Source organism: Atta colombica, unplaced genomic scaffold, assembly GCF_001594045.1.
Source record: "Atta colombica isolate Treedump-2 unplaced genomic scaffold, Acol1.0 scaffold274, whole genome shotgun sequence".
Classification (NCBI taxonomy): Eukaryota; Metazoa; Arthropoda; class Insecta; order Hymenoptera; family Formicidae; genus Atta; species Atta colombica.
In genome coordinates, this window is record NW_017259375.1 from 2012222 (window position 1) to 2025438 (window position 13217).

At 34.1% G+C, this 13217-nt stretch overlaps 1 protein-coding gene across 5 annotated transcripts in view; it reads left to right on the top strand.

Moving 5' to 3' along the window:
* LOC108689671 (zinc finger protein 608-like) overlaps window positions 1-13217 on the top strand; it is a 246952-nt gene that overhangs the window by 125650 nt on the left and 108085 nt on the right. Inside the window, exon 1 of one of the 5 annotated variants that reach the window (XM_018196536.1) lies at window positions 15-86. The exons of the other annotated variants lie outside the window; for them this stretch is intronic. The gene's annotated coding sequence lies outside the window, so the exon portion shown is untranslated. Of the gene's footprint in view, window positions 1-14; window positions 87-13217 lie in introns of those variants that run through there. 5 annotated transcript variants of the gene reach the window in all.

The following is a 13217-nucleotide window of genomic DNA, read 5'->3' on the forward strand; positions in this document are numbered from 1 at the left end:
GGCCCGTGTATGGTACGTGCAAGCTGATCGAGACTCAACGGTGGCGGCGCGGTGCCCCCGCGGGATTATTTATCGACCCGCACAAGGTATTGAGAGTTTGACTTTTTGTGTACCGACGACGACTCTTTTGCTGTGCCGCGACACCCGTTAGTATCGTTAGTAAACCGAAGAGCCTTTCAACTAGCAATAAACGATGCCGACCGTGTTCGCCCGTAGGAATTATTCTTTCCCTCACTTCTAGCGTGCGTTTTCTCTCTGTGTTTCCGGTAGGTTTCCTGGGGAGTTCCACATAAAAGGGATGTCGAAATTAGGTGACCTGTTTTTCTTGTCCATTTTTATCTTTTTAGGCGACTTGAAAGAAAAACGTCAATTTATATGTTTTTTTAACACAATAGAGTCTCATAACTTTAACTCGAAATTCGAATTAAAGTTGGAGTAATTTCACATGCCTTTAAAATTCAGTTATTGAAATAATTATGATATAATGTTGAAAAGTCAATAACTTTCTGTTCAATGTAAATTATAACTTTTAATTTGATCTATTCTTTTCTAATTCTTAGAACTAGAAAAAAATAAAAAATAAATTAAGATTAAAATTAATCTATATTGATTGAAATAGGCTTTAGCGAAATTTTTATTTGCGTCCAAATATGAATTCATTAAATCTTTTTGGACTCGAACGAAAAACATCAATTCTTACACAATTCTTTTTAGCACACCTCAGGATCTGATAAATTTATTTCGAATTAAAGTTGGAGTAACTTCAGATGTCGTTAAAATTCAATTATTGAAATAATTACGATATAATGTCGTAAAGTCAACAACTGACATTTGGCCTTTGATGAAATTTTCAGCGAGCAAAGATCAACTCACGATTCACCACGGAGTACATTTTTACTATCTCTTTGCATATTTTCTGCTCCATATATCTCTTATATTTGAAATATACAACTTTTCCTCCGAATTTATATCTAGTTCTCTCTTGAAACGGATATGTCGCAAATTCAACTGACTGCAAACTATCTTGTCAATTAAATTATTATTTTTTTTTATATTTCCGAGTTGTAATGCGGTGCATTTCATGTCATGTTAATAGATCCGACATGAAATACCGATTTCGCGTCAACTAATTTTAGATAATACGTATTCATTTGAATGAATTTTAATGAGATTGCAGGCTATTTTCTCGGTAGGGTAATTAATTATGTAAATTTGATTGGATAAAATCCAGGGAGAATGCGATGACGGGAATAATTCAAAGCTCATATTATGTTACAACGTAATATTTCAATGCAACATTTCTGCTACGTGCATATTGATACCGAAATAATGCATCAATAAATATATGCGTACATTAAATTATATATATATGCTATACTTATACGGTATTAATGATAGGTTCATAAAATATAGTAGATTTAACTGGACGAATTAAATATATACAAACAATAAAAAGAAACATCTTTGAGAGAGTCAATGTGAATGGTGTTAAAATATATCCGATCCGATATATTTCTATAATAATTATAATAAAATTAACTGCTTTCATGAATTCTCTAAAAACAGTTAATACTTAATAATTATCGCTGCACGATATATAAAATGATATTATTAATATTACTATTAACATAAAATATTCCGCTGTCATTATCTCACACAATTGATCGTACTTATTATTAACACAATTTGCGACTGAGAGTTCTCATGATATTCATTCGTTATATTTAAGTCGATTATTACAAATTTATAGAGGGCGAATAAAAATTTTGACTTTGTTAATAAACCCAATTTACACGATGTCGAGCCGTCAAATACAAATTGCTCTTTTCCAGCATCTCGCTGGCCGAGCTACTTATTAAAGGGCATTACCGGACTTATCGGAGCATATAATGACGCTACAACGATGGAGGAGCTTTAAAAAGCAGACGCTTGTAACGCGTGCTGCTCGTTCGACGAGCCACGTCAGTGATGCGCAATCTTCTTTTTTCTTTCTTTCTCTCTTTCCTTTTTTTATTTCAAAAGGCCACTCTGCGATTTTTCCTTTTACACGCGACTGTGAATATCCTTAAATGCTTCAACGTAACGAGCTTCATATCCTTTTTTTTTTTATTAAATGTTTCCTGTTAGTCATATTTATTGCAATGTTATTTTCTATTTAAATGAATCATCAACGTATAATAATTTATAATTTGCATGATTTCTTTATACCATTTATTATCTACATGATTTTTTTATCGAACTATAATTAAGTTTTTTTTTTTTTTTTTAGATCGTGAATCACCGTGTCGAATAGCAATTACCATATAATGACATTAATGACTTTTAAATCTCACAAATGCATTATTAGCGAGTTATAAGATTTCTTTACAAAATTATCTAGAATTATTGCTAATTTAAATTTGTGATATATAGTGTTTTATTTTTTACAGTATACGTGTTTGATCAACAGATGCGAAAGTTTATCGGCGCAAAAAATTCATCACAGCTATTGTCAATAATTAAGTGGTGTAAGTTATAACAAACGGAACTAGACCGGCGGAAGTCGAACACGAAAATTGCCTCTATTGCATCGTTTACCTTTCTTTCTTTTTACGCTAACGCACTGGTCGTGGGAACGTATGATGTCTATGCTAGTCACAGGCAGAAGTGTATTTTAGACTGCTTTTCACTCTTTCAGCTTTTATAGCATCTTTTTTGAAAAAGAATTTTATGCACATAACGTGCTTGCTTTATATACTTAATATACATGTATCTACATTTCTCTCGTGATACACAATTCTCGCACTTTTCCACAGAGAATAAAATCGGAAGCGAGGTGGAATGAATTTCGATGATTCAAACGGGTGTAAATAAGATGTCGACGCTGACAGAATTTCCTTTTGCGGTAGCGTCGACTATTCTTTCCTCTTTTTTTTTTGCTTTGCCTCGTGAAAGCGCTCGTAATATCGGTACTTGCGTTGACGCGCTTGTAAAAGCCCCCACCGTCTTTTGATGCGAAGATAAAGTAGCCGTCTGTAATATTCAGGTTGCTGCTACTTCTGAGCTTTCTCCGAGCGGAGGACAAATCGTCATGTCTCTCCTTCGTGGCTTATGCGTTTTCTTATGTCGAGCTGAAAAGCGCCGGCGGGACTTTGGTGTAGCTACGGAGTTTCCTCAGAGCTACTTCCCGTTCGGTTTATGATGACGTAAAAGCTAACCGAAAACGCATTTCGTCGGCCCTGAGTTATTTATAGGGGGAGAAAAGGGGTACATTAGAAACGTGGCGGCACTTTTGAGGGATTTAAGTACCGCGTATCGTAATAGAAAGCTTTCAACATTTTGTTGCGATATTCTGCACCTTTTCAAAGCTCGAAGAAAGCTGAAACTTTTATGAGGGTATATTAATCACTAAATAGCTTTTTAAAGTAGGCAAAGGGAATGAAGAGAAATGCTTCAAAATGCACAATATCGCACTGTTAAATTTATAATATTAAATTACACGCAATTTGAGTTATTTTTAACCATTTCTATAAGTTGCTATTCTATTACATTGTTCCTATTCTTTTATGTTGTTAATTTGATTAAAATCATTAAAATAATGGAATTAAATAATTTAAGAGAGATTTAAATAATTCAAGAAAATATATTCGATTTAACTCAAATTTTATTTATTATTTATTGAATGTACACGTTAACATAAATATTTGAAATTAACCAGAAATGAATTCATTTTTAATTTAGACGTACAACGGAAGTTAAAAATATCAAAATATTATTTATTTTAAGACATTGAATTATTATTGATCTTTCATATCTAAGTACGACTTTATTAATCTAATATCACTTTTTCAATTGCAAATTGCATATATAAACAAGAGACATATTACAAGAGACATGTACATATTACAAAGCTATTGTAAATACAGATTGAAAAGCGATAGAATATATTGATCTAATTTTCACTTTTTCGATTTTTTTCAGTGTTTCAGTCGAATCAACAATTCATGTATTGTAATTCCCCGCATAAGTGTATAAAGTTAAATAGTTGAACTACGCTGTGAAGCCGGTTTAGTAGTGTAATGCTGCAAATCACAAATCGACACTTTTCCGCGAGTATCGCCCACGCTCTCGGCAGATTAACTCGGGGCCGGTACGTATTTCCGCGAGCGGTCGAGATTGCAAGTGTCACGCTAACGTTGCGTGCGTGCGTGCGTGCGTGCATGCATGCATGCATGCGTGTACGCGCACGCCATCGTTCACGTCTCGATTCGAAAATAAAGCATATAGTAGGCGAGACATGCATGCGCAGCATGCACCGCAGTTTGTCGTGCATCGAAATCTGCATTTTCAGACGCTTTTAAAAATGGCCGTGCATGTATGCTCGCAGCATACATTTATATTTCAGCGGTTCTCGGAGTGTGGCGTATATGTTTCACTTTGTTATTATACTCCGGGAAACGCGAGACCCCGTGCACGAGTTTGTTGCAAATTCTTAACATACGTAAATGTAATGGATTGCACGTAATCATACGTTACGGAAAGGTTGATTATCATTATTATATATCAATTGATAACATTATGCCACTTAAGGAGATTTCTCCCGACATTGTTCGACTTTGCCATTTAATATCTCATTGAAATAATATGCTTGTATATCGTGTTTGATAATGACTAGAAATTTCTACAATGGTTTTTATAGCGCTTATTACTCAAGTACGTTAAATCTTGCTCTCTTTAAAATAGAAAAAAAAGTAGTAAACTTCATGCACGAATTATATTCTTTTATCTTTTTTTGCGTCGCTACTGATCGGGTTTACTACATTCCGGAGTTAAAAGGTTCTACTATTCCATCGCGTCGAAGTAAAACGCGATTTTCAATGGCCGGCCAGCTCGGACAAAACTGTAATTCGTACTTAACGACCTTTTAACGATTTTTCCGCGTGTCCGCAAACGAGCGGCCACTGTCGGTGGGAGCGATAAAAGGCAACGTTATTACTTGAAGCGCGATAAGTTCACTCAGAAAATGCATGGAATCTATTGTCAATTCTACCATATATTCTCGCAGCGATGTTCGTTCCGATTTCACGATTGAACTCGGTATTGAATAAAGCTAGTAGCTAAGTTAGAAAATATTAATCGAGAACTCGGAGAAATTGTGCAAATACCGGTCAAGATCGTTTTAACTTGCATGAAATCCTGTCATTACGTTTATCTTGCCAGAGTGGGACGCCAATTTAATATCTAGTATAGGGCGCAATGACGTAAACCGTAATAATAACGGTAAACGAAAAAGTGTCAGACAAATGGCTGACGTGCCGTCGACGAAAAGTAATAAAAGCATTGTCACGCGCGTCGCGCTGCCGACCACATTGTATAACAAATAACCGTTGTCTCTAATGACAGCCCACATGGAAAACTCGTTATTAGGTGGCATAGTGATTTGCGTTTCCTCTTGCACTAGGATTCATACGTATCGTACTCCGCAACCTATTAAAAAAATGGGGAAGCACCGCGAAAGGAAATGGATTGATATTAATGTAATTTTTAGCGAAGATCAGAGTGTTTACTATCTCGAAAAACTGGGAAAACCTGACATTTTCAAGGAATTTCTTTTTTTTCACCTTTATTACAATTATCTTTAATAGTACAAATTAGAATTAACAAAATATTAAATATTCATTAAATATTCAATATTCCAACAGATCCGGTTTGCTGATTCGATCTTATTGGCTTAATTATGGAGGTGCAAATCAGGAATTTTTTCATGAATGATGGAATTGAGTTTCAACTTTTGGAATTTTATTTATAAATTAAAATTCTGCCTCTTTCTAAAAATATATTTCTTTGGTCTTTTTTTTCTTGATAATGCAAAATGTTAACATTCAGTATAGCATACAACGCGTATAATCATGTGCATTCTCGTGTGTCTCGTGAATTTCTGTTAAAAAAATGAGAGTGGCGATTAAAGACAATACTCATTAGAATATATTAGTTCGTTGATACTATTTTGTAGTGAGCTTCTCTTTTCCTCCTATAAGTCCTATAGGTTTTTTGCGGCTTCAATTAAAGAAAATGATAGATATATATATATCTCAGATAAAAGACTTCTCTGGCTTCTGTTAATTTTCAATAATTTGTTGCTTGCACTTCAATTTATTTAAAAGTTGTATTAAAATGTTCTTTAATCTTACCTGAAATTTTGAACAAAAATACTTGAAAAATGTAGGAATTTTCGGAGAATTTCTTTACAAGATTTCTGTAAACATCCTGAAAGATTCTTTTTCCAGATTATCACTAATTGTCTCCAGATAAAAACGTCAATGCGTAAGTGTTTAATGAGAGTATACTGATATATTTTGGAAATATTGTGGTACAGTTAGTGTCTATAGTGGCGAACCTGTCATGGTCGATTTATCGCGTTACACACTTTTACGAGCCCATTTCCGGTGACGGGATTACCAAATCGCGTTGGGATCATGGCTTACAGGACCTCGTGCGAAATATCGACCGGATTAAACAAATCGGCCGAGCGTGCATTAACGCCCGATTTTACTGCGTTGGATATTTATCGCGTTACTGTCGGCTTCCTAGGAAAAGCGCTCGCGGTTATATGGCGCTCGTTCGCATTGATTTTCGCCCCCGTTTATTTTTCCGTCTCGCTCAGTATCGAGCGAGGACATCCGACCGGAACACTTTGATTTCCGTATCATTACAGGCGCAGTATTGAAATATCTGAATATAATAGATATGATTGCTCGAGTAATAAAATCATTTTAAATTTTAGTAAGAATATCGTAAACATTCTATCTCGATCTAACCAGTGTGCACACGTAATTTAACATTTTCTTATATGAGGCACTCAAACACACACTTATAGGAAAGGTTTCCACATCCAATATTATTATTACTCTTCAATCTGTCATAAAATAGAATCAATATAGAGATAATTGTATTTATATTGTGTTGACAGAAAAATATTTTACTTTTAAATAGAAAATTCTTAAATGTACTAAGAGAAATATTTGATATGAATAACTGGTTATTTTGTCAATATATGACTTATAAAAACTTTTACTTTTTAGCTTAAAAATTTTGTTGTTTTATTCAAAACATCATTATTCGTTAAGAATATTTTTTATCTTGTTATTAAAATTCTTTCTGAAGAGATTGAAGAGAAAAAATTAAAATGTTAATTTTACAAAACCAAATGTTCGTTCATGTTGTTTATGCTGGAAAAATTATATTTGCTTCGTATCTTCTTACGCATCTTTACCTGACTTAAACTCGTAAAGAGATAAAAATAAAACGTGCGCTGTTCGTAATACAGAAACCGTCGTAACAGAAACTTGTAACGGAACAGACAGAAGAACGATAATCGATGGTTTTGTGCTCGTCAACGGAGAATAATGTCTTTTTAAACGAACAGATGCCAGGCTTTTGTGCAACCGAAAGAAATTTCTTGGCTCGACTATACCAATTTCTTACGTTCATAATGGTTCGGGAGATATCGTTATATTGCACGTTATTATCTATCAGCGTCTAATATAGGTATTTACGTGAACTCCTGAGTTCTGATAGTCAAGAGTGCCTACGCCCACTATATCCGATAGAGCAGGAAGAGAAAACAACTAGAACATACTATAGCTATTATAATCTTTCTCTTGCGATCGCAATTAACTCTTTAAATGTTATGACCGCCGCGAATTTCACGTATAAGCGCAATAAACAGTTTTATACAATTACTTAAAACGCAGACAGAATTGAATTTTCAGAATAACTGGTATTAAAAATTAAGATAATTATATTTTATATCTTACATTATTATGTATCTTTTATATGTAATATGATGTTTTTTCCTTTTTCCACTTAAATTAAAATTGGATTGTAAAAATTGTATACGCGATAAAATTGTTTATTGCATAGTAATTGCAGCAATGCTATTCACTTCAGCGTGAAGATAATAAGCATAGATATATTAGATACCATTCCAATTTATATGTATTCGATAAATTATCACATAGAAAATTTATTTTTTATATTTTTAGAAACTACTTCGATAACCGTATTTATAAACTGGAGAATTCTTAAATGTCACATAGATAGTTTATGAAACTTTGCTGATTTTATATTTTCGAATTTGTTTTAAACGTGTTTTACAATAATTGTCTAGATAGTCAGATTTTTAAATTGTAGAACTCTTAAATCAGTTTCTACCAATTTAGATTAGCTTTATCTCGGTGCAACTTACTCTCTTTATCTTTTTAAGAATTCGAAAAAGATGAAGAATTAAAGTAGAGATTAAAATAATCTCATTGGTAGAAACAAACACTAGATCCCCCACACAAAAATAATTTTTAGATTAAAAATCCAAGTAATAAAACATGTGTACAGTAATAAACAGAAAATAATGAACATTACAATGAATGAACAACATGTAAAAAATATGTCTATCTATGTAGATATTAGAAAAGCGTGAAATGTATGAAAATATTAAAGATTTTTGTCACTCGCTCGTGTCGTACCTCAATCTGTCTTTGGACATCTCTAGAACACGTTTGATAGATTGCCGGAAATCATAAGTCATAGTGCGAGCAAATTGAATCGCACGGTAAATACAGGAAGTGGTCTTCATAAAAGATCATTTTTCTTCCGAACGAAATACGAGTGGATACGGATTTACTTTCACAAATGTTACCGTACGGTATGCGCATGACTGCAGAAACGGCCTGTTTCACTGCGAATAGCAGGCCGTAACATCCTTATAAGCACACATGCTCGTTCATCCATCGAAATAGCTATTCCGTTGCAGTTTCGGTCTTCCTCGCGTATCGCCAGTAGACATTAAACACCCGTTTCGCATGTAAATTTGTATTTTTACGCGTAATCTATGCGATTTGTAGATTTCTTTTGTAACTGCAATAATAAGTACACCGATTTCATTTAATCTGGTTTCGCGACAAGTTTTTTTACACAAGTTTTTTTTTTAAATCGACAGAATTATTTTTGTGAAGGAATACTTTGCCACAATTATAAAAATAGGTAGACCCATTTTTATTCTGATTGTTGCGTCACTTTCTTCTTTATCATGATTGCAGAGATAAGACGATAAGTTCTAACCAAGTGATACAATTCTGCAATTCTGCTTTTGCAAGAGGTAAAGCTCTATTTGAGTTTATGTTAGACAAACATAGTTATTCACAAGGAGATTAGTTACAAACTTAATTCGAGCAATTTACTTAGACTCTGCCGTTTATATAAGATCTCCTTAAACTAATGTCGAAGTAAACATTTATTCGACAAACTCTGATCCTTTTGCTACGTATACCAAACCCGTATGGGAATAAGCATTTCTTCTGCGTGAGTGGAGAAAGCTAATCTTCAAACAATTTGTGAAACCAGACTTAATATATGCAGCCGATCGGAAGTGGTTTGATCGCGGGGACTAAGTTGGGGAACCGAATTCGCGGTTTCAGTTCTACCGAGGCAAGCTACGAAATTCCTGGGGCAATTTCTGAGGGAGAATCGAATGAGAGTTGGAGAGTGGCGTTGGAGCGCGGTAAAGGGTGGGATTCTCCCTATGAGTAAAGGAGATAATAGGGAACATCGTCCTCGACCCTCTTTGTCCGCCCCTTTCGAAAGCTATTCTGTCGAATCCTCCGCGCGTATTACCAGCTAACGGTAAATGTCCACATATATCTATGCCCACCGTAATGGATATAGTCGGATGATGGTAGGTCGTACCTGCACCAATTAGTGTCAAACTACCGAAATTGGGACTGAACAAGGGGAGGTTGTCGGTCGTACCTCGAGCCGTTTCGGCGACGATAAATTTTTCGTCAAATCGATTTAATCTACGCGAATGGAGGCGGGTAGTCTGATTAAATTATCCGAAGCGAAATGGTCGCGTAATCTCGTCGTATCAATCTTTGTTATTGTATTATCGCGATTTAAGCGAATTAGCGGGCTTGCGGGAATCGATGATCGTTTCATGAATTTCACAGAACGACAGACGTTCAATGATAAATAGCACGTACGCGTTGATAAAATAACTACGAGACATTATAAATATTGATTGAATGTAAATGTGTTCAATTAAGAAAAATTATGTTAGAAAGTTATGCTGGTTTTATTTGTTTTTCTCAATTAGAAAAAATTGTTAGAACATTATATTTTTTTTTTTAATGATTTTATTTGTTTTCCTCAATTAAGAAAAGTCATGTAGAAAATTATGCTGTTTTTTTCACAGTTTTAATATTCAGTCGTCGTAATAACACTCTCTTAATAGACGAAAGTTTACTTTGTGCGATACACGGTAGCTATCGGTAAATCCATTAAAGACGAGATATGCACATAATTTATTTCCCGACGCGCATATTACACACGTAATTGCGGTACACTGAATGCATAGAACAGCGCAACCGCGGCTGTCAATCACGGTGTGACACGCAAAAACTCGTAGCCTCGTTGAAATGAAAACGCGGTGACACATTTGATTGCGAGCGTGCATATATACACGGACGCGTTATTAGTGTCGGGCATCCACGTGTAACGGCTTTATACATCTTTATATACCAAGATAAACTATGTAAACTATGTTTTTGTGTGTGCTCCGTGCAGCATAATCAATGCAGATAACGCTTGCAGCACGTATCACCTTTCCGGTCTTCGCATCTTGTTTCCAATATGAACTTATTCGGAGAAGATTCAATTTATGTCCTCCTTTCTTGTTTATAATTTATTCAATGACTCCATCGATCAAAGAACTCCAATCGGAGCTGTGAAAACTGACGGAGATTGTTGTCGTTTGCAGAAATAAATTCGCGATTAAATGAGATTAGGAAAATATATATTATACGCAAATAATAATAATCATTTATTCCAAGTATTTCAAGTATTTGTAAATTCGCAAATTTATCGTAAGTACATCAAGCATTACATTTATTCACAATATAGTCCGAATACAAATAAGTTTAATACTTTATTCAAGATTTTTAATTAAAATAAAATTCGATTTGTTTATAATATAAAATTGTTTCTTCAATCAATTTGTAATTTTTTTAAAAAGAAAATAAATTCTTCAATGAATTTTTCTAAAATTTGTTATAAGCTATTTTAAGATTATTATCAAGAAAATATTTTTTGTTAAAGATAATCTGAAAGAGTTATTTTTAAAAAAAGAAGTTAAATAGGAGTCATTACTTTTTTTAACAATATAGAATGATATTTTTCTATAATAATATATTTACATTCGAAATCAGTTTTCGCATAATTTTTTCACTCTGTAGGAAAGCCCCTGTGGAGTTAACAGCGAATTCGGTTTACTGGAGAGATAACGCCAGTTAATCTCTATAATTTAACGCGATCCATTTTGATCCGCCATATTCAGGCGGATCCGACATTCGTGCATGTATCTACAATAGTTGGGAATGATAACGCTTGCTCGACGCGATAATGCACGCCGCAATATTTATTGGCGAGACTTAAAAAGTTGATGATCGATCATGCTTTGTCGAAAGTGCGAGATCGTATCGCACCGCGTCGACCGTTATTATTTCTCCTGAACACATTGTGCGAGAGATATCGAGTTGCGCAATACGTTTTAACTTATGTATGTTTATATTTGTAGACCACGCCACGATTTATCGACCAGTCTTAATTAAACCACCCCTTTCGCTCTTTTATTAGTCGTAATTTAACTTTGCACATAAAGCAACGCACTGATTTAATCGGCAGCGCGCTGTTAATTCTGAAAATTGTGCTAGTAATATAATAACGAATGTACTAAAAGATATTTCCATTCCTACGGACAAACATAATAAATACCGCGTACTTATTTTTAACTGAATCTTTAATATTGGTTAATATGAGTGGTAATACACTAATTAAAATGTGATGATATTTTTCGAGCTGCGGTCTCTTTGCTTACACTGAAACGAGAGTTCCGATGCTAATGACGCGCTTTTTAACGCGCAAAATTTAATGAGAATGCAGCAGAAAGCGACAGCGCGCTTTGAGCCCATTGAGTTCCGCCATAATGAGGGCAAATATTTACACAGTATTTTATTATTAATTAAATCGTTAACGCGGGCGCACGGAGAGAGGGATTCGATCGTTGACCGCCTATATTTAACGGGAGAGCTAAATTGCATTTTATATCGGGGAAACGAACGAAGTCCATGTGACTTTTGCATAACATTTTATAAGTAATAAATAAATAATATTCGATAATTATAACGTCCTGCCCTTCTCTCGCTTTTGAAGCCAAGTTTTTATTCAAAGAACAACTTTGTGCAACTTTATTTATAATTATCTTTGTTTAACGTGTAAAATATTTTTGTATTAAAGTGGCTGCCGTATTAGAGCGAATGTTTATGTACTACGTATATCAGCGGTTATATTATATCTTCCACTTGCACATTTACGCTCGATTGTGCACAATATATTCACGTTATACGAGACTGTTTACATCAATCGAGTATGATACATTCACGGATAAAGGCTAATATTCCCGAAAAAATGCAAATCAGCATCAATTTTATTCAGTATGGCGAACGCGGTAAGAGATACGGGAGGGCTTATCGAATTTCTCGGTCGTCGCAGTAAAATCTTTCACAAAGTCGATCGCAGATATTAGCTTAGTTTTAGCGATGAAGTCCACAGTCGTTCAGTCCAGCTACCGCGAATCGTAACGTTGCCAGTGCGTTTATACGTCGCGTAAGTTTATCGCGCGCCGCTCGCGATATCTATAGCTGATAACATCACGACACGAAATTGTTCGTGCTGTCGTCATCATAACAAGTTTACGTGAACGAGCGAGAATATGCTAGAAGAGCATCGACATGATCATGAAATCAATAACTGATTCGCAATTGTCCGGAAAAAAAGGTCTTTATAATTTTGCTGCATACTTATATACTTGATATATATTTGATTGAAATTATTATTTATAATTTAACACAAGATGAATATATTAGAAAGTAACACAAATATTATGTAAAACAAATGAAAAACGTAACATTGAACAATTTATAAATAATTATATTTCTTCATTAAAATTAGCATTTATAATGTGTTAAATTAATACATTTTATTTATTTATTTTAAATTTCATGTTTTAAAAATATTTTTATATTATTTGTTTACTTATAAGTTGTGTTATTTTAATCCTAAGAAATATCGATCGTATAATATATCTTTAAAATCTTTTTCGATTGACACGCCTCACTTTTTTTTCGATT